We start from the raw sequence: 20,105 nt of genomic DNA on the forward strand, positions 1-20,105 counted from the left end.
CTGAGAGCGTGTGCGTTGACTGCGCTTTGTTTGGAGAGAAACTTCAGCAGCGTAATACACAAGATCCACCATATCCTGAGAAATTTGATTGGCTGTTCCACTCAACACATTCCAAGAACGTGCTAATGTGTCGATATTTCCCTTTCTGTAACGGCTTGCAGTCCAAGTTCAGAGTTGGAATGTAGAGAGGGCGCATAATGTGTGCGTGATTACCATAGACTCGATTGTCTGAGAGGGGCTTAAGGAGGTTTCGTTTTCTTTGTAATCATCTTTCATTTTGGAATTTCATAACGTGAAGTGAATGGAATAATAATTATATATATATAGTTTTATTTTTTTAGACTAGAGCCAGCTCAATATGCTGGATGCACTTCAGTGCTTTGTCTTGGGTAGGTTTTGAATTTTCACCTCTTTTCCTATACATTAGGACAAGCTATGGTTCTCTCCTGCTGAATGGTCATCAGTTGTGTAGCAGCTGCAGCGCACAGCATACGCTTGATTCACGATGAAACAGGCAAAGAATAACAGTGATGTTCTTTTTTACATGGCATTCTCTGACATGTGCAGATCACCACATTCACAAGAGTGCCATGCGCATTTCATGGGGGCCTTGTGCCAGAGAAAATTACGTCCTGGCTATGCCCTTAAATACACTAGTGTCAGGTGCACGCATTCAAAAGTTGCGTATTCATAGGGTGCCAGACCCCACATATGTAATGCACGTTTCAGCATTGCGCAGTTACATGCTACTAATATAAAATCAAATGTCCGCCATCTCGCTCTCCTACTCCCTCTCGCTCCCTTCTATGCCACCACTGCACCTTTGTTTTAACCTAGGAATAGAGGCTCGTGAGACCCTGGGGGCCAAGAAAGAACGCCCGAGTGATGTTAAACTAATGAAGGTATTTGGAGGATCCCAGGAGGCCTCCTCTTCTCAAAGCTTCAAAGTGTTGTACAGAATGAGGCACTGTAAAACTGAGAAATGCTTTGGATTCCTAGGGTTCACAGACATACTCTGCCAGAGCGAGAGAGTGGCCCATGAACCCCTGTTCTGCCAGGGTTTCGCGAGCTGGTGTCTCGCAACATCCCATGAGCCAGAGTTTGGTTTATGGCATCGCAGAAGTGGTTTGTGAAATGGGACCATGATGCTAACCAGCATTGGCTCGCAGTCAAGGAATTGAAAATGGAAGAAAAACAGACAGCTGGGAAGCGTGTCCTGGTGGGCGAGGAGGAAAGATGGCCGCCCGAGTGACTCCTGCACCGCAGGGATAACGACAGATGAAGCCCCTGCTTCATGGCGGGCATTTCTTTTGAAAACCACGGCTGTGGATGCAGTAACACCCAAGGCTTGTTGGGCTGCTGCGGCAACTCGCCTGGTTGCGAGAAATACGTCCTCTCCCTGCCAGCCAGCGTTAACGGGCTGGAGCGGACACCCAGAGCACTGGTGTGATGTTTACCTCTCGTGGAAGTGGCTTCCAGGTCGGGAGACACTTGTTGTATGACTGTTGCTGGGATCTGAGGGGAGGCCCAAGCCATGCTGGCGTCCAGCAACGTGAATATTGCAAGCTGAACCCAGTGCCTGTAGAGGTGAGTAGGGAAGTGTCCTGGCCCAGATAAGCCCACCTTCTGACCGGACTGCATTCGCAATAACACCAGTGGTCCTACTGCGGACTCTGTGAGGGGGGGGGGGGGGGGGGGGGGACCTTACTGTTAAACCATGAAGTCTTTGCTGGAAGAGTGCCCTCCCTTCCTGCCTCTAGATCCAAGAGGCGAGGGATCCGACGAGGGAGGCCTGCCCCGTGGGTCTGATGCCTGGTTGGCCCCAACGTGCGATTTATTGTGAACATTGGAGATGCCGGTCTCCCCGGACATGGAGACCTGCTGAGCCTTCCCAATAAGAGAGACTCCCCCCCCCCCCGAGCCACATTAACTTTTTCTGAATCCTGCATAGCACTGCAGTGGTCCTTGCTCCTGGCATCAACCTGGAGGTCTGGCGCGCTCACCTGGCCTGTGGGCCCGGTCCAGCTGGTCTCCCTTTGTACCTTCGTTATTGCGAAATCAGGGAAGGCACAGAAATCTGGGGCATCGCGTCTCTTCTACACATTCAAGACATGGGGAAGAAGTGCCGGACCACTATTGCTCAAGTCCATGGAGAAAACCCTTCACCCTAAGATCCAGAGTGGGCCACGAAAACAGAACTTCAATCATGGCTTGCCGAAATTAAGTCAGCGATCCAAGGAAGCCTGCCAGAGATGCCGGGTAAAATTGCATCAATGGGTAAGCGAGTGGATGCCACCAAACGGCATATTGAAGAGGCTTAAAGTTCCCTGTATGAGCTGTTTTACGAAGCTGGGGAATGGGCCCAGCAAACTGAGCATCTTGAAGACAAGGCGTCCTCACTAGCAACTAAACACGAAGATTCAGAGAATTGCTCCTGTCAAAACAATATACGCAACAGAGGAATCCCAGCATCGGTGCAGGACCTAGAAGGGGTGGGTGGGTGGGGGGTTAGAAAAGGGGAGTGGTGATATTAATAAACAAAATCATCCCCTTCATGAAGTCGGGGATCTTGACAGACCCGAACGGGAGGTTTCTGGGGGTGAAGGGGAACTTTCGGGGGAACACTTTAACATTTGTGGGGGTTTATGCGCCGAATGACTGGCAGGACCTCTTCCTTGTAGATCTATTAAACTGCCTACAGTCCTTCGCTGAAGGGGCTCTTGTTATAGGAGGCGACTTCAATCTAGCCCACAGATCAGACCCTGCCACCCGCTACTGAGCAATACCTAAAACTCCCTGGCATTTGCCAGGGTACTTCGAGAGTTGAACCTGATTGACATTTGGAGGTTCCATAATGACTAAATGAGAGATATTACACACTATTCCCATGTACGCAAGGGATTCTCCCGTATTGGCACGATCTTGATCTCCTCTTTTCCGATTCCTGCTATCCCCGAGGCCCTCATTCATGATACAGCACTTTCTGATTATGCACAAGTGACAATGTCCCTATTTGTCTCAGGCTTGTCGCCCCGCAGCAACGATCTTGGAGACTATACAGACCGGTACTGAAAGACACAGTTATACAACAGGAGATAAAAGCAGCGCTCCTTTCATATTTTGAAACTAACCTCACTAACATTATCTCTTGTAGCCTGATCTGGGACGCAATGAAGGAGGTGATTAGGGGTGAAGGGTCGGACTCTTGAAACTGACGTCAGCCTAAACGAAGGCCAGGATGAGCCTACGATTGGAACTCGGGGCAGAAGTTCAGGCCAAGGAAACACTGCATAAACTCTCGGGCTCCCTAAATGCCATATGTCAGTTGAAAATCGCTAGAGTCAAGTTAAAAGCGCACCTCGTGGAGCAGACCTCACAGGCTTTACTACGGGTTAAGCAATACTATTACACCAAAGACGATAGGTCTTATGCAAAGACGAACATCGCATGCTCTGCTGGGTCCATAAATAACATGTAATGCCCAACAAAGCCGTCCCTCCCGGCGAGGCGGACCTGTAGGATTACTTGAATCTGGCCAATTTCCCACCGCTGTTCGCTATGGCCGTTGTACAATTAGACCAGCCTATAACAGAAGCAGAGGTCATAGCCGCTATTAAGTCTCTTAAGAACACGACCCCGGACCCTGACGGGTTCACCACGGAATTCTAGAATACATATTGCAAGATTCTATCCCCAAACCTCGCCCGGCTTTTCAATAAATTCCCAGAAGCAGGGACCACAACCCAGTCGATTCTAATCTTGAAACCTAATAAAGACCCAACACTTTTGAATACCTACCGCCAAATCACCCTCAACAATAACGATGCCAAATAATACTCCAAAATCCTCGCCACACATCCGATGACTGTCTTACCGTCACTAGTCCATCAGGATCAGACAAGCTTCATCACAGGGCGATGTACCCAAGATATTACCAGAAAAACCCTAAACCTGGTGGAGGTCGCAGAGAAACAGGGGCTCAAGGTAGGGATCATAGCTCTTGATGCCCATAAGGCATTCAATTGCCTTGAATGGTCCTACTTCAAAGCCCTTCTCTACCGAGTGGGCTGTGTCCTGACATTCTATGCTTACCTACTAGCAAACTGCTCCACACCAACCACCCGGATAGTGATGAATGGGCATTTTACCCCACCGGTGTGGGTAACCAGAGGTACTAGACAGGGGTGCCCACTGTCCCCTCTACTCTTTGCCCTCTCAATGGCGATCCGAGTACGCAATAGCCACATCAGAGGGATACAGCTGCAGGGCCAGGAGTATACAATCTACCTGTATGCTGACGATGTCCTTGTCCCGGGAGAAGACCAAGTTACTTTCTTACCTGGTAACGTTCTTTCGATGGGATGGTCCGACGACGTATTCCATATCTATGACAGGTAATCACCACAGCTGTGCTGCTTCGGAACATTTTCGGCGTCTGCGTCCTGCGTCGATGACGTCGATACGCCGTTCTCGAGGGCCTCCGTCGAGCCGACGTCACCGGATGTTATAAGTGGGACGCACAACGCCCGTAGCCTCAGTTGTAGTTTTTTCCCAGAACGTGTGGCACCAATCTTCTGCCAGTATGACCACAGAAAGCCTTGCGGAAACGTAAGCTGCAATCGCATAAATTCTGTAGCAGGGCAGGCAGGGAGGGAGGGAGGGAGCAATAAGGAATACGTCGTCGGACCATCCCATCGAAAGAATGTTACCAGGTAAGAAGGCACAAGTTACTTACCTGTAACTGTTGTTCTTCAGCATGGGTCTGGCATGGATTCACATGCTCATGAATATTCCCCGTCAGGCTGGAAATCCTCGGTAAAGAAAAAATCAGTATCAGTTTTGTTTCTGATCTGCCTTTCTTAGTCGTAACCAATCACTGATCTCTGGGTCATACTGCCCCCAGCCAATGACTGCCCTCTCCCTAAGCCCCGCCTTTGGCAGCCATCCTCAGATTTGGTAGCACGTAAAGTGGCAGTATGACCAAGTGAAGAGCCACAGAGGGGTAGGCGGGAGGGTTTGCATGTGAATCTATGCCAGACCCATGCTGGAGAACAACAGTTACAGGTAAGTAACTTGTTCTTTCTCCAGCATGGGGTCTGGCATGGATTCACATGCTCATGAATAAAAGAATACATAGCAGTACACACATGCACAACCTCGGGAGGTGGCAACAGGCTCAACATTAAGCAATACAACAACTCAACATTAAGCATCTCTTACCTCCTCACCAGGCTCACCTTGAGCAAACAGGTTGCGCAGCACTGCTTGGCCGACCCTGGACTCCTCCCTGGAGTCCCGATCGACGCAGTAGAATCGTGTGAAGGTGTGCGTCGACCTCCACGTAGCAGCCCTGCAGATGTCCAGCAGGGGCACACCAGACAGCAACGCCGTGGTAGCAGCGATCACTCTGGTCGAATGGGCTCTCGGACGGCCGGGCAGCGGTCGGTTTGCCAACCGGTGACAGTGCATGATGCAGCTGGAGAGCCATCTGGAAATGGAAGTCTTCGAGAGAGCCTTCCCTTGATTCACCGTCCCAAAGTTCACAAACAGCTGTGACGTCTTCCGAAAACTCTTCGTGCGGTCCACGTAGAACTTCAGCGCTCTAGCTACATCCAGCGAGTGCAGAGTCCTCTCGGCCGGCGTCGAAGGCGATGGGAAGAAAACTGTTAACACCAAGGGCTCGTTGAGGTGGAAGTCCGACGGCACCTTGGGCATGAAGGAGGGGTGCGTCTTCAGCACCACCCTCGTGTCGTGAAAAGTCAAGTATGGAGGCTTGCAATATAGGGCCTGGATCTCTCCCACTCGTCGTGCGGAGATGATGGCCACGAGGAACGCGGTCTTCCACGACAGGAACTTCAAAGGCGCCGAATGCATAGGCTCGAATGGGGCCCCCATGAGCCTGGTCAGCACCACATTAAGCTCCCACGCCGGGGCTGGAGCCTTCACCGGTGGGAACGATCGGAATAGTCCCTTCATAAATTCCTTCACCAGGCGATGAGACCACAAGGACGCCCGTCCCGTAGTCCTGGTATATCGGGAGATGGCAGCCAGATGTATTTTGATGGAGGCGTGAGCCAGTCCACCTTTGGCCACTGACAGTAGGTATGGCAGTACTTGAGGGGCCGTAATCCGCAGAGGGTTAATCTTCTGTGCACGGCACCAGACAGAGAACCTCTTCCACTTATGTCTGTAGCACTTGAGAGTTGAGGACGCCTGGCTTTTGCAAGAACCTCTCTGCAGTCAGACGGGATATCGTACCCTCCAAACTCTAGTGCTGCAGGAGCCAGGCCTGCAAGTTCAGCGACTCTGGGTCGTGATGAAGAATGGCGCCTCCTTCTCTGGAGAGAAGATCTGCGTCCGCTGGCAGCTTGACTGGTGGGGACGTTGACAAGTCCAGAAGGTCCGGGAACCAGATCTGCCTTGGCCACGCCGGTGCGACGAGGATCATTCTGCACCTGGACTTCTTGAGTTGGTTGATGAGACGGAGCAGCAACGGCAACAGAGGGAACGTGTATAGAAACAGGCCATCCCAAGGGAACGAGAAAGCATCGCCCATGCTCCTCGGCTGCGGGAACCTGCTGGCGAACCTCTGGCACTTGGAGTTTGTCGCCGTCGCGAAAAGGTCGATCCGGAGTTTGCCCCAACGTCGAAAGAGCCGATCCACCTGGTCCTGACGTAGTTCCCACTCGTGGCACGAGCGCAGCTCCCTGCTGAGTGAGTCGGCGATGGTGTTTTTTATTCCTGCCAAGTGGAAGGGAACCAAACATCCCCTGGGCGACGGCCCAGTGCCACAGATCCTGGGCCTCCTTGGATGGGGCTGGGGATCTGGTGCCTCCCTGCTTCCGTATGAAGAACATCGTGGTGGTGTTGTCGGTGAAGATCCTCACCACTTTGTCCTTGAGGGACAGAAGGAACGACTTGAGTGCCCAGAACACTGCTCGAAGCTCCAGAATGTTGATGTGGAGAGACCTCTCCTCCGGGAGCCAAAGGACTCTTGCGTGGAGATCTCCGGTGTGGGCCCCCCAACCCTCCAGGGAGGCGTCCGTCGTCACCGTCTCCTGAAACGCCAGAGTCTGAAAGTCCGTGCCTGCCGTGAGGTGCGCAAGGGTACCCCACCATAGGATCGCCCGACGGAACTCCTCGTCGAGAGGGATCCTGTCTTCGAAGCAGCCTGTCGCCTGAAACCAGCGGGCGTCAAGGAACTCCCGTAGCGGACGCATCCAAAGTCTGCAAAGGGGTACAAGGTAGATGCATGAGGACATCATCCCGAGGAGGGACTTGATGGACCTCACCCTGGCCACGTCCGTGGCTAGCAGGCGTTGCACCTTGCCCAAAATGGCCTTCGTCCTCTCCTCCGACGGGGAGGCCAATTGCCCCACTGTATCGAGCTTCGCTCCCAGAAACAGTGCTACTTGCGATGGAACCAGAGGGGATTTGGGGTAGTTGATGGCGAATCCCAGTACCGTGAGCAGCCGGATGGTCCTCGCTGTGTGTTCGACAGCGAGTTCTCTTGTCCTTGCACGTATTAGCCAGTCGTCCAGGTAGGGGTAGACGTGGATCCCCTGCAGGCGCAGCCACGCAGCCACTGGTGCCAGTCACTTGGTGAATACCCTGGGTGCCGACTTTAATCCGAACGGCAGGGCTCTGAATTGGTAGTGGCGTCCCTGAACCACGAACTTGAGAAACCTTCTGTGTCCTTTTAGAATGGGGATGTGGAAGTAAGCATCCTCCAGGTCCAACGACGATAGGAAGTTGCCCTCCTCCAGCTGACCCAGCACGTGCTGGAGGGTGACCATCCTGAATTTCTGTGCCTTGATGTACTTGTTTAACCGACGCAGGTCCAGGATGGGGCGCCAACCGCCTGTCTTCTTTTTGATGAGGAAGTACCTTGAGTACACTCCGGAGCCCCGGAGCCTCCTCGGGACAAGCTCGATAGCACCTTTCTTGAGCATCGCCCTTACCTCCAACAGCAGTTGAGGGAAGAGATTCTCCTTCCTGGCCACGGGAGGAATGCGAGGACACTTCTTTTGGAATTCCAGCGAGTGCCCGTTGGCCAGGATGTCCAGCACCCAACAGTCGGTGGAGATGGACTCCCACACGCTGACGAACTTCTTCAGCCGGCCTCCCACTGGGCTGCTTCGGTGGGGGCCCGACGCTATGGCCGGGTCAGTCCTGCTTGGAGGAGGCCTTGCCACCTTGGCCTCCTTGACGACAACGGCGGGATCCTCCTTGCTTGCCACGACCTCTGTAGGCCTCCTGGGACGAGGAGCGGGCCGCCTGGCGGTATGTAGAAGAGCCACCGCTGGATCCCTTGGGCCGTTGTTGTTGAAGTACCCCTAGGGCCCGGGCTGTCTCCGAGTCTGTCTTGATGGCATGGAGCGACTCATCCACCATCTTCCCAAAAAGGTTGCTGTCGTCAAACGGCATATCCAACACTCTGGTCTGAATGTCCTGGCGGAAGTCCGTCGCCTTGAGCCACCCTCGTCGTCGTAGGCAAACCCCGTTGCCCATCTGGTGAAATTCAGTATCGGCAATGTCCGTTTCCACCATTATGGCGTGATCCGACGCCACCTCGCCTTCCTGAAGGATCTGTAGGGCTTCCGCTCTCTTGTCGTCCGGCAGGAAGTCCAGCAGGGGAGCTAACTTGAACCAAAGCTCCCTGTCGTAACGGGCCACTATCGCTAAGGCATTGGCCGCCTTAATCGTCTTCGCCGCCGACGAAATGACCAGTCGTCCCATGGAAGTGGAAGTTGATGCTGCCGCACCCGCTGCCTTCTTCTTGGCCACTGCCGAGACGACCGATTCCGGCGTAGGCTGGGCCCTGAGGTACAAGGGGGCGGCGTCGAGGACCCGGTACTTCTTCTCGTACCTGTCCCTCTTGGCGAGCGTCGTAAAAGGGTTCTTGAGGACAGCCAGCCCTTCGTCCCAGATGTCGAGCAACGGCACTGCCAGGACCGTCTTTCTCTTGGCCGCCCATCGTTGATAAAGAAAGCCTTCCTTTTTCTGTTCCTCCGGGCAGAGTTGGAAGAGCTCGGACACCCTGGCTATCATGGCGTGAAAGCAGCCAATTTCGTTGGGCGGTGAGGCCCGAGGGGGAGGCGATGAAGGAATGTCCGTCGTATCATCGCCACCGCCGTCGTCCGTCCCCGTCGCCGTATCATCCCGAGGGTCAGGCGAGGGGGATGAGGGGTCCACAGGCCTTGTGGGCACAAAGGGCGGAGCGGGATGGACTCTCGTCTGCTTGTTCGGGGGGCTTCCCGACGGTCCTGGATCCTCCGTCGGGGTCTGTGGTAACCTGGTAACCTCGTCCTTATCTCAGTACATAAGGATTAGATTGCCAACAAAATGGCCGCCGAGCTATCCTGAGGCTCTGGCAATGGCTGCGACGGGAGGAACGGCTGCTCCACCGGGCCTTCGTCGTCGTCGCCATCCTCGCTATCTTCGATCTCCTCAGCAGGATCCTTCCCCTGGGATCGAACTTTCTCAAAACTCTCGTTGAGGCCCTTCACGGTTTCCACCAGATCCTCCTCAGAGGCCGATTCCGAGTCTGTAATGGCCACCGGCCCCGCCCCCTCTTTTCCCGCCGGGGTCTTCAAGGGGGTCTTAACGATGGACTGGAAAGAGGATTCCCTCCGTGGTGGCAGGGATACTCTGGGCCCAGAGGCCGTCTCCACTGGCGTAGTCTCAGCCGGCTTCGCCAGGGCCGCAGCGACCACGTCGATAGAGGCCTTTGCCGGCTGGATCAAAGCCCTCACCACCTTAGGTGCGTCCTGGGCCTTCGCCTTGGGGGGAGGGTCAGCGCCTCGCTCCCCCTCGGGTCCCTTCGAGATGGACCGGGGCCGCTCCAGCAGCTTACCCGGGTTTTCAGACTTCCTCTTCCCCGAACCAGAGCGCTGGCTCGTGGTTGAACGTGCTGGGGAAGTCGCGCCCTGCCTGGCAGCCGAAGAGCCCGACTTTTCGGCGCTCCCGGTGCCTGCGGACTCGCGGTGCTTGGCCTTCTGTTGGGCCCCCGTTGCCGGGGCGCCCTCACAGGACTTAGAAGCCCGCTCAGACTTTTTCTTCGCCTTCTCACCTGCTGTGCCCTTCTCCAGCCAGGCGGCGAGGCGGGAACGACGATCTTGCTTGGTCCGTTCCGAAAGGTTCTTGCAGAACACACAGTCCTTCTCCACGTGCGTCTTGTCCTCATGAAGGCAGTAGAGACATTGCAAATGCTCGTCCTCCTTGAAAATATTCTGTAATCCACATCCAGGGCAGCACCTGAACAGCTTGGATCCGGGCGTCGAGCTTCCCTTGTCCTGGGCCATGTCCGTTGAGGTAGGCCGCAGATCTTCTGGAATCCTCCAAGAAGCGTAAACGCGATGAAAACTTTACCCTTGAGGGGCGTAGAATTCCGAAACGGGTCCCCGTTATCGGAAGTAGAAACAGTGGAGCTTGAGGCTCGATTAAACCGAAAAAATGAGAAAATCTCCTGAAAAAGCGCGAAAACGCAGCAAAAACTCGAGAGCTAAAGCACGAGGACTCCCAAGACTTGAACGTGCGGTAAAAATCTGAGGATGGCTGCCAGAGGGGGGCTTAGGGAGAGGGCAGATAGGCCTCACTGACTTCTTTAGGGCCTTCCTCTGGGTATCCACCGACACACGGGGAACCTCCGACAAAGCATCCTCGAAAGGCGTTGACGTCGAGCATAGCGCCGATGGCTTCGACACAGGCCTCGAGGGCGGAGCCCCGAGCGTGTCCTTGGAAGGGCCTCAGCGCCAATGGCGTCGAGGGTTTTCTTAGAGCCGGAGCCTCGAGTGAATCTCTCGACGGACATGGTGCCGATGGCGTCGACATCTTCGAAGAAGACCGGACAGCCACCGACGGTCTCGAAGGCGTCGAGGACCGGGACCTGGAGCGGGCATGGCTAGAGGGATCCACCTTGTCCGATCGAGACAGTGAAGGTTCTCGATCGTGCCGACCACCCGAGCCCGAAGGCGTGCAAGCGGTGGCTCTAGCACGGTCACGGCCGGCTTCTCTCGAAGGCGCGGACGGACCAGAGCCCTGTGATTCAAAAATCACCAACATTTTCTCGCGAAATGCCTCCCATTCCGCAGGAGTAGAGTGCTTGTTGGGACAAGCAACCCGCCGATGGGCGGTGTCCTCGGACGGGGAAGGCGACTGTTGACGGCGCTTCTGCAAGTGCCTCGAAGAGGCAGAGGAATGGCGAGACCCACTCCGGGACCGAGACCCCCTAGACCTACGCCGACGATGCAGAGAGTCGCCCCTCGAATCGTTGGTCGACAGCCCAGCGGATTACGATTTTCAGAGCTTGGACACCTTACCGACAGAAAGCTTCTTCTTACGCTCCTGCAAGGCCTTCGATGTTAACGACTGGCACTCGTCACAATCGTCCGTGGCGTGGTCCTCACCGAGGCACCAGAGGCAGGCGTTGTGCAGGTCATCAGCGACATCTTGGAACCGCAGTCCCGACACTTCTTGAAACCCGGCCGCGGGGTAGAAGACAAAGACATAACGAACTTCACAAAACGAACAGGTTCGAAGAACCGATAGAGAAATAACTCAGAAGAACCGAGGCGCACCGAGATCTCCGAAGCGAACACGTTCGCGGAAATAACAGAACTGAGGCTACGGGCATCCTACTTATAACATCCGGTGACGTCGGCTCGATGGAGGCCCTCGAGGACGGCATATCGACGTCATCAACGCATGACGCAGACAATTTTCCGAAGCAGCACAGCTGTGGTGATTACCCGTCATAGATATGGAGTACGTCAGAGGACACAATCCCTTCGAAATTCAGTCTCCAACTTGCGCTGTGCCCGATTCCTTGGAAACAAGATTGCATTAATTCCTAGTAGAATCAAAGACACGCACACAACATCAACTACCCCTCTCTCTTTGCCAGCATTTAGCCTAATTTGAAATGGTGGGACAAGCAAATCTTGTGGCTGGGGTGGGTGACGCCAATCAAAATGACCAAGATCCCTAAACTTCTTTATCACTTTGCAGTCCTCTCCACTAACATTTCTGTACAGAAACTTCACGCACTGCAAGGGAAGCTTCTCAAACTTCATCTGGCAGCATAGCAAGCCAAGGGTGAACAAGGTCCTTTTGCGAAGGGAACACCCAGGGGGTTTGTGAGTTCCAGACGCATGTAGAGGCTATTTGGCCTCCCAACTTTCACATGTATTCTCATGGGAACACTGGATAGATTCCCCAATACCGGCCACGCTGGATGAACTACGGACCCAGCTTCCATTGCAGAATCTCCCCTTCACAACACTGTCCCAGGACTCCCCTAGATCTGCCCTTCTGTCCTCTACTAAACATACCATGCATGTTGGACTACAGCGACCAAGAGATGAGGAACTGCACCTGGCCTTGGCCCATTGTCCCACATTGATGGCAACCCAGACTTCACTCCGGGCCTGCAAAAGACGGCCTTCTCACACTGGACTGGGGGAGGACCATTGAGACAGCTAAACAAGGATGGGTCCCCTTTCATGCTGGCAGATTGCAAACAAGGGTTCTCCCTACAGGAAAGTGAGAGATTCCGTTATTCTCAGCTGGTTCACTGGGCTAGCCAGCCCAGGATCAAACAGAAGGGTACTAGAGACATCAATGCCTTGGAATTAACATAACTTGCTGGGCACAGCACATGGAGAATCTCAATCATTATTACCTGCAGGAAAGTTTGTCTTATATGCGCAGCTGGGACCGTGACTTGGGCACCCTCACTGAAGAGGACTTGTGACACTGCATTAGGGAACGCAACCACAGTTTCCAAATGCGCCAAAGAGCACCACAGATAAGGAGTGCCAATGGAAACTCTATTATAGATGGTACCAAGACCCACACAAACTTCATCACATGAATCATACGAATATCCAGATAGTTCCTGGAGGGGATGTGGAGGCCAGGGTACCTACTTTCATAAGTGGTGACTGTGCCCGAAGGCCCAAACCTTTTGGAAAGAAGTGTTCTCTCATATCAAAGCCATGCTCAAGGTATCTCTCCCTCTGGATCCCTTAATGGTCCTCCTGCGTCATCAGGCAGATGGGATATTCCTGTATACCGGGAAGTGCTCAAAAACTACTCACTTATCTGGTGCCGGCGGCCAAGATATTGCTCTCTCGCAATTGGAAGCACCCAGAAGGCTGGTTTATTCCAATGTGGTGGGGGGAAAATATGGGAGATTTTTGCAGCAGAAAAAATTACAGCACTAGCCAGGGGGAAATACACATCCTACGTTGCAATTTTTGGCTGCCCTTCATTAATTAAGTACAGCACTCCTACTTTGAGGCGCATAAGCCACAACTATACAGGTACCTAGTGCTGTTGTAAAGCCTTGGTGGTTTGGGACAAGGGAAGTCACAGTTGCGATGTGTGATCCGTTCTTATGTGATTTGGGGTCTTGTGGTGTTGCCATGCTTGAAATAAGGATTTTCCTCTGCCCAATTTGTGTCTCTAAAAATTAATTCATGTGTTTAAAAAAGAAACAAAGACAGATAAACCCACATTGCCAGACACCGACAACACCATGTTGGAGTAGGGAAGCCGCTACCATGGGATCGCCGGACTACAAGATGGCGAACCGCCAATTCGTACCATAGGCATGCAGAGCCTGTCCAAACACTCACATGGGAGAATGATAGTTTGATTGGGCCTCAGTTGATTAGAAGGCCTAATCCATTTCCACGCACAGGTCCTCTCTCTTCACCAATTCTGTCCAGGAATAAGAGACTGTACACTGTCTTGTGGCCAATGCTGGATTGACTTTTATGGACTTCATTGATTTGCGGTGCGTCACCCTCTCTCAACTCTCATGCTGGACTTCCTTTGAATCTTGTACTCATGGTATCATGCAGTTTCGATCTTCATCTTGTATCCTGGCTTGTAACATTATGTGTTACTACAGACTTTGTATTCGCTCTCTCCTCTTGCTTCTCCACTCTTATTAACTGCTTACTTTCTGTTCTTTCCTCCTCTCCCTTTTACCATCTCCTCCCCGTACTTTCTTCTATGCACTTACTCTATCAGAATTGTCCCTGGACCTAGTATGATATCAACCTCGGCTGTCTGCTCCCCCTCCCCTTACTTGTTTTTTCCTCCCCCATCCCCTCCAGCACGATCTGAAATGTCGTCAGGCCTAGTACGGTAGTTGCCTGTCTGTTTCCATATCCTCCCCACTCGTCCCCCCTCCCTTCCTTATCTATGTCTTAGCGCTTGCACTATCTGAAATGTCGTCAGGCTGAGTATGATAGTTAATTTAACATCCTTACTGTTCATGGCCTGTAAGAATGTCATTGTATTTTCCCTTGTTCCCTCCCTTGCATTGAAGCGCTTTGAAACACACTGTTTATTTATATAGCGCCTATACACAATCATATCATATAAGAAGGGGATAGAAGCAGGGGGATTGTGGGAAACAGAGGTGGACAGTAAGCACAGGATGAGAAAGAGGAGTAAGCACCAAGGAGAGGAACAAGACAGAGGGTGATTAGCACATAAGGAAGGAGAGAAGAGAGGTGGAAGAAGGACAATGTGTGTGGGCAGCTTTTATGAGGGATCAGGGGAAGATCAGAAGGTGAAAAAGCAGAACACATGGAGAGGGCAGAGGATAAGATGGTCAAACAGAACATCTGCAATAGGAAGGAGAAGAAGGACAATGAAGAAACTATGAGCTGGAAGCAGGAATGAAAATAATTGGAAGAGCTGGGGAAGAAGGGCAAAAGCTAGACAATATTAATTAGGAGAAGGCTGAAACTGTGAGGGGGCAATACAAGCTGACGAACCCGAAGGCTGCTAAAACAAAATGTGCATAGAACAATAAAGGCAATAGGAGGCAGTAGGTGGAGTAAGTGCCAGAAGCCAAAGACCAGAGCTCAGGGCAAGAACAGTTGGGGCCTAGGTCCAGGAGCTGGTGGAGCTGCAGCTTATATACCCTAAGCAAGACAGGACTAAGGCTAGCTAGTAGCCAAGAGATAACCAACGGCATCTGGTGAAAGCAACAAGAACATCAATGACAATAGAGAAATGTTGCTAATCCTTCAGAAAGAGAAACGGAAATCCAAGAGTGCTGCTAGCAAATAGAGCCCAAGGTGGACCTGGTTGGACTTGCACCATTGACGCAGTGTGTGAGCACTGATTCGTTGGCTCCATAGGTGTCTAAGACCAAGATGTGTTGCCCAGATGCAGTCTAGAGGAGACATGGCAGCAAGATCTGTCAACAACCTGAAAATCCACCAATGGCCGATGGCGAAGAAATGGACTGTCACACGACATTCATCTGCAATGTGATTCACGTGTCAGGATAGGAGAGTGAAAGCATTTTGTGTTTTGACTTGCTACAAACACTTGTGAAACATAAGGAAAGAGCTTATAATGGACATGTTCAGAACCATATGGAGATCTATCATTTCCTTTGCCCTCATTACCTTTACAGAGATGTATCCCTCCTTGGCTGTCACTCTAGTTGTGTTTTATTGAGCACAATAAATCTGGTTTTGCAAGTTTATGCCTAGGTCTTGAGAACTTTGTTAATCCTCTTCTTGGTTACACTGCTCACATTTTGAAAATGAAAATGCATTACGACCAACAGGATATAAAATATTGGTCTGGTCTTCACTCTCTCCTCTTTCCGTATTCTGCTTGCCTGCGGTCATTTGAAGCAGACTTAGGGCCCCACAAGCACTGCACAAACAACCACCATGACGTTATGTATGCTATTCTCTCTCCACATACACTCCTACCATGTTTCTTGCTGCCCCTTTATCTTCTTGATTCTTCCCCTCACATCACTTTAAAGTGGCCTATAGGTGGCAGAGGCACTACAAAAGAAACCAACACCCTGACATCAAGATCTGGCTCTCTGCTATGAACCTAGAGGGCTTCAAACCCCAGCTGGCTGCCTGCGCCAAGTCCCTCATCAAACCGCATACATATTCTCCACTCCCCAACCTACACAAGATTCGGTTTTCTGCTCCTCACCGTTTCCTCCCCTAATTGCATGTAGATCCCTTGCTGCCAATTACCTGCCCTCCCGTGTTAGCTCCCTGCTCCCGTTTTCTCTGCTTCCCTCACTATGTTCTTCCACTTATGATTGTAAAACACCCACTTGCTTTCCAAAGCTAGGCCCGCGCTCAATAAATAATAATAATATCCTGTAACCCTCAGCTCTCCTTCTAATAAAACATCTTTTGTCTTTGCTGCTGCATCCTCCTTTCTTTGTTCACTCAGGGAACTTCACAGCAAACATCAAGAGACATATGCATTACAAGCAACAAACGTGATAAAATATTATATTCCTGTATTCCTAGTCCAGTATGCGCTCCTCTTCTCTCACTTGCACCCTCTGCTGTTCCCTTATCACCTTTCCTGCCTGCTTTTTCCTCTTCTGTTAGCCTGCATTGCTTTTAAGTAAGACGGTATAAAAAAGAAACGGACATATTAAGATGTCTTTTTTATTCTCAGTTGCCAGTGCCACTGGTTTGATAATGAGGTGGAATTAATTTTGATAGCCTCTTACATTTCTCATTGTTTTGCCAACTGTCACATGACCATAGACATTTTGAAATAAACCGCATGAATGCCATCTGCCATGTTTCAATGACCTGGGATTAGGCCAGTTAGTAATTGCATACACTGAGTTTTTTGTGTACTTTCCACCACAAATTGAGATCCCCAAATTATTCAGTCTTATAAATTGTTTTGATTTGTTTTTGCTGTGTAGCATTGGGAACCAACAGGGAAAAGGCCGGAGCATGAGATGGTGGATGGAACATGCATTCTAGCTTTGTTTATATTTTGCCCCTCGCAGGGACAGTTATTGCTAGGACGCCCGAACCTCTAGACATACTATGAGTTTGGAGGACGACGCAGCGTACTTTGTGTGTTTTGACAAATTATTGAGGACAACATATATGTTTAAAGATGTATTTAGCAAGCTGCTATTGCGCCTAAGACTTCCTAGATCTCCCCTCGGGGTGCACAGTTCACAATTCAGACCATGTACAAAATCTGTGTAATTTTCCTACTTGCTCACTTGGAGTAATCGGAAAGGCCAATGCAGTTAACAATGGGTCTTGTCAAAACTTGCACAAACAATGGAATACCATTTCTGTTGAATTCGAAAAGGCAAGGTATTTTGCCAAATGCAAACATGTAAACAAATACGTACTACAACATATAGAAACAGCGCTCACCCTTTTTTCTTGGGTCTTCTACATTCTTACCTGAAATGTGAGAAAGTGTTATTAATAGCATGAAATAGCGATAATGATATCAAGCACTTCATTTTTTCTTCCACTTGCAATTCTGAACAAGAAAATTAGTTGTGAATACCAAAGGCAATGAATATCTGGAATCTTTATGGGCAGATCAAGCCCGCCGGTATATGTATTATTGATATTAGCACCCCAAGGCCAACCCACAACGTGCCAAAAGCATGTAGTGCCATGAAAATCGAAGCATGGGCTCAGAGCGGAACCCCTCTTTCATTTTCATCATGCAGGTGGGGGGCATCTGCTGAAGGAGAGGAAGCAGAGGTCCACCGGAGCCACAGGTGCCTGAGAAGAGGGTCATGTGGCAGCAAGCGAAATAAGCACTGGCAATGCAAACAGCTTTAACTTTTGTTTAGGCATGGGAAAGGCACTTGCCAGGCACTGTCGTAGTGGTATATTGTGATTATGACTTTTTAAAAAGAAAAGAAAAGATACTTAAGCACAATGGCGTACAGTCTTACACAACATTTAAAATCTTCAACTTCACAAAAGTTAAAAGATAATGAATCAATCTTTATATACATAGTAAGAGTGTAAAAGAACAAACATTAAATATTCAGCACATTTCTGTTAGATGATCCAATACATATACTAAAAATGTATTCAATGCTAAAATCAGTGGCATTTTCCCCCCACATTAGCCTACACCAAAACAGATTCTTCGTAATTCCGGAATCGCCACATACTTTGTTCTTGAAACAGCTATGCCTACTTTCATTAAAATACATACACAGCCGAGGACCAAGTGCTTCAAACTTTCCTTCATGTCCAATTTATTGCAAAATCTACAATGTACTAAAGTGCTCAGTGCAAGGGAAGTTTTCCAACCTTTTACTCTTTCCCTAGAATGAAATTGATTCAATTTAAATCATAGATATGTCGCCCAGACCTTACCACATGGGAAGCATTGTAAATACTTGGGGATAGAGTCTTTCTTGATGTATAAACTGGGCATATTCGATATAGGTAGAGTATTTGCCAATACCGTCAACTGTCTCCACCCAATCAGACTCAAAAGAATCTTTTTGAAACACCAGGTCTGTGAATAAACTCTTCTTCACAGCTCCCAATAAGAATTAACGCATCATGAATCCGAATCTTAAATGAATTAAATAGACATAGTGGACTCTTCCATCATAATGTGATTCATGTCCCTGTATAATGAATTAGCTTCAGGATACAGAATTGTCCTGTATGTTGACATGTATCCACATGAGGCGTGCCTTCAAGGAAATGAGACAAAGTTCATGCCTAATGACCGAATTAGGGACTGCCAGAGACAAATTTAAAACTTCCTTCCATAATTTGCCTCGAATGATATTTGACATACCACCCACATCAAGTAGACATATGTCTAACCCATAAAGCAAAATCGGTTCGACCGTAGCCAAATAATAGCGTACAGCAGGCATAATAGAAAATGTACACAGTCAGGCAATTAAACATCTCATTTGGGGCGCTAAAAATCCTAATTTTTCCAGTGAGGGTATCCCTTCACATAACCATAGCAGAACAAGTTACTTGCCAACTGTAACGTTCTTTAGACTGGATGTTCCTCCCATGTATTCCTTTCTTTGATATTAATTTCCAGCTTGCTACTGCAACTACAAGGTAAGTTTTACTGCGGGGAAGGATGGCAGGGGCAATAAGGAATACGTGGGAGGAACATCAAGTCGAAAGAACGTTACAGTTTGTAAGTAACTTGTTCTTCGAATGGATTTTGTCCTCCCACGTATTCCTTATCTTTGATAGTCTCCCAAAGCAGTAATGTGTACAGGAAGCAGGAGTAAAATGTAGTATGGTTTAAGTGTGCAATACAGCTTTTCCAAATTTAATTTCTTGGTTAGTGGAGGAGTCTAGACTATATAATTTGGAAAAGGTATGTGCAGACGACCATGTGGCAGCTGCACAGATGTCTTTTATTGGAACTCCCCTCTGGAGAGCTGACGAAGCTGCGATACTCCTGGTTGAATGAGCCCTCAGATGTTGAGGGGGGTCTTTCACTGCCAATTTATAGCATTCTAGATTAGTTGAAATTATCCATCTTGAGATTGTTTGTTTGGTGATGGCTAGGCCTAGTTTATGTCAAGCATACCCCACAAACAACTGGTCTGCTTGCCTAAATCTTGCATGTCCGCTGATGTAGAAACTCAAAGCACACTTTGGATCAAGTCTGTGCAATCTTTCCTGCTCTTTCCCAGGATGAGGGGAGGTTAGAATGAAGGTAATGTTATTTTCTGCGTAATATTAAATTCTGACACAACCTTTGGGAGGAAATTAGGCTTCGCTTGAAGAACTACTTTATCCTTGTGGAAGATAGTATGTGGAGGTTTGCAAGATAAAGCTTGCAGTTCGCTCACTCTTCTTGCAGAAGTTATAGCCAACAGGAAAACTGTTTTCAGAGTGAGACATCTTAATAGGCAGGAATGGAGGGGTTCAAAGGGAGTGCCCATTAGAAATGTTAGAACTAGATTTAAGTCCCACAGGGGAACTTGAAAAGGCGTTGGAGGGTAGACAGTCAACCCTTTCAGAAATTGAATGACTAAAGGCATCTTAAAATATGAGGGTTCCTCAGCCGTGCATTGGAAAATTGATAGCGCGGCGAGATAACCCTTAATAGTGCCGACTTGTAGCCCTGAATTTGCTAAGTGTAGTAGGAAAGATAATACTGTTAGTGTGTTGCATGAAAAAGAGTCAATATTTTTATCTCTACACCAGCTGCAGCAGCGGTATAGTGATTTCGTTGCTGGCCTTCTGGCCGAAAGCAACACCTTTACGTCATCCGGGAGGTCTAAATCTTTGTATCTCAGCCTTCCAGAAACC

General features: G+C 49.9%; 1 protein-coding gene across 5 annotated transcripts in view; it reads right to left on the reverse strand.

Annotated features, from left to right (window-relative positions):
• The window catches only part of RNF152 (ring finger protein 152), a 902,175-nt gene that overhangs the window by 635,395 nt on the left and 246,675 nt on the right, over positions 1-20,105 (reverse strand). For 4 of the 5 annotated variants that reach the window (XM_069613656.1, XM_069613659.1, XM_069613657.1 and 1 more), the window contains one exon: positions 17,205-17,234. The exons of the other annotated variant lie outside the window; for it this stretch is intronic. The gene's annotated coding sequence lies outside the window, so the exon portion shown is untranslated. The remainder of the gene's footprint in view (positions 1-17,204; positions 17,235-20,105) is intronic. 5 annotated transcript variants of the gene reach the window in all.

The sequence above is a fragment of the Ambystoma mexicanum genome, chromosome 5p, assembly GCF_040938575.1.
Source record: "Ambystoma mexicanum isolate Mex_15411 chromosome 5p, UKY_AmexF1_1, whole genome shotgun sequence".
NCBI classification, from domain to species: Eukaryota; Metazoa; Chordata; class Amphibia; order Caudata; family Ambystomatidae; genus Ambystoma; species Ambystoma mexicanum.